A 237-nucleotide genomic window follows, 5' to 3' on the forward strand; every position below is an offset into this window, starting at 1 on the left:
GCTCCCGGACAGCCAGCGCGCACGCGCGGACTTCTGGCGAGGGCGGGGGCTGACCTGGGGCAGCCCGGCGACCCCGGCCCTACGTAGGACCTGTGCAGGACTCAGCCAGGGCGAGGGCACGGATCGCCTCACGGGAGCGGCTGTCCCTCCCTTTGGGAGCGGCCGGGAAGAATAAAGGGCCCTCTCGGGAAGGGGGCCGCTGGTAGAAGTTTCGGACCCGATTAAGGCTGCAAATGG

Source organism: Neophocaena asiaeorientalis, unplaced genomic scaffold, assembly GCF_003031525.2.
Source record: "Neophocaena asiaeorientalis asiaeorientalis breed wild unplaced genomic scaffold, Neophocaena_asiaeorientalis_V1.1 scaffold164, whole genome shotgun sequence".
NCBI classification, from domain to species: domain Eukaryota; kingdom Metazoa; phylum Chordata; class Mammalia; order Artiodactyla; family Phocoenidae; genus Neophocaena; species Neophocaena asiaeorientalis.